This window comes from Solanum tuberosum, unplaced genomic scaffold (assembly GCF_000226075.1).
Source record: "Solanum tuberosum cultivar DM 1-3 516 R44 unplaced genomic scaffold, SolTub_3.0 scf00009, whole genome shotgun sequence".
NCBI classification, from domain to species: domain Eukaryota; kingdom Viridiplantae; phylum Streptophyta; class Magnoliopsida; order Solanales; family Solanaceae; genus Solanum; species Solanum tuberosum.
The window spans coordinates 2,388,127-2,388,446 of NW_006238935.1; the positions used below are offsets into that span (position 1 = coordinate 2,388,127).

General features: G+C 36.6%; 1 protein-coding gene across 1 annotated transcript in view; it reads right to left on the bottom strand.

The window, feature by feature from the left end:
* The window catches only part of LOC102584121 (ABC transporter B family member 25, mitochondrial), a 27,523-nt gene that overhangs the window by 8,085 nt on the left and 19,118 nt on the right, over positions 1-320 (bottom strand). The gene's annotated exons all lie outside the window — the stretch shown is intronic.

Consider the following 320-nt stretch of genomic DNA (forward strand, 5'->3'; position numbering starts at 1 on the left):
TCATCTATTGATTCCAACATGATCCATATACTTTATACTAGATTTTGAGCACTTGCAACCACCGTTGCATTGTGAAGAAGTATATATGGAGCAACCACCTAATTTTGTTGCTCAGGGGGAGTTTAGTAGCCTTGTATGTTGATTACGTAAGTCACTCTATGGTCTGAAACAGTCTTTGCAAGCTTGGTTTGGGAAGTTCCAACACTGAAATTTTATCACTCTATGTTTTATCGGCATTATGCATTATTTCATGAAAAGACCAAGCACATTGAGATTGATTGTCAATTTTGTGAAGTCGAGTGATCAACTTGCAAATATCT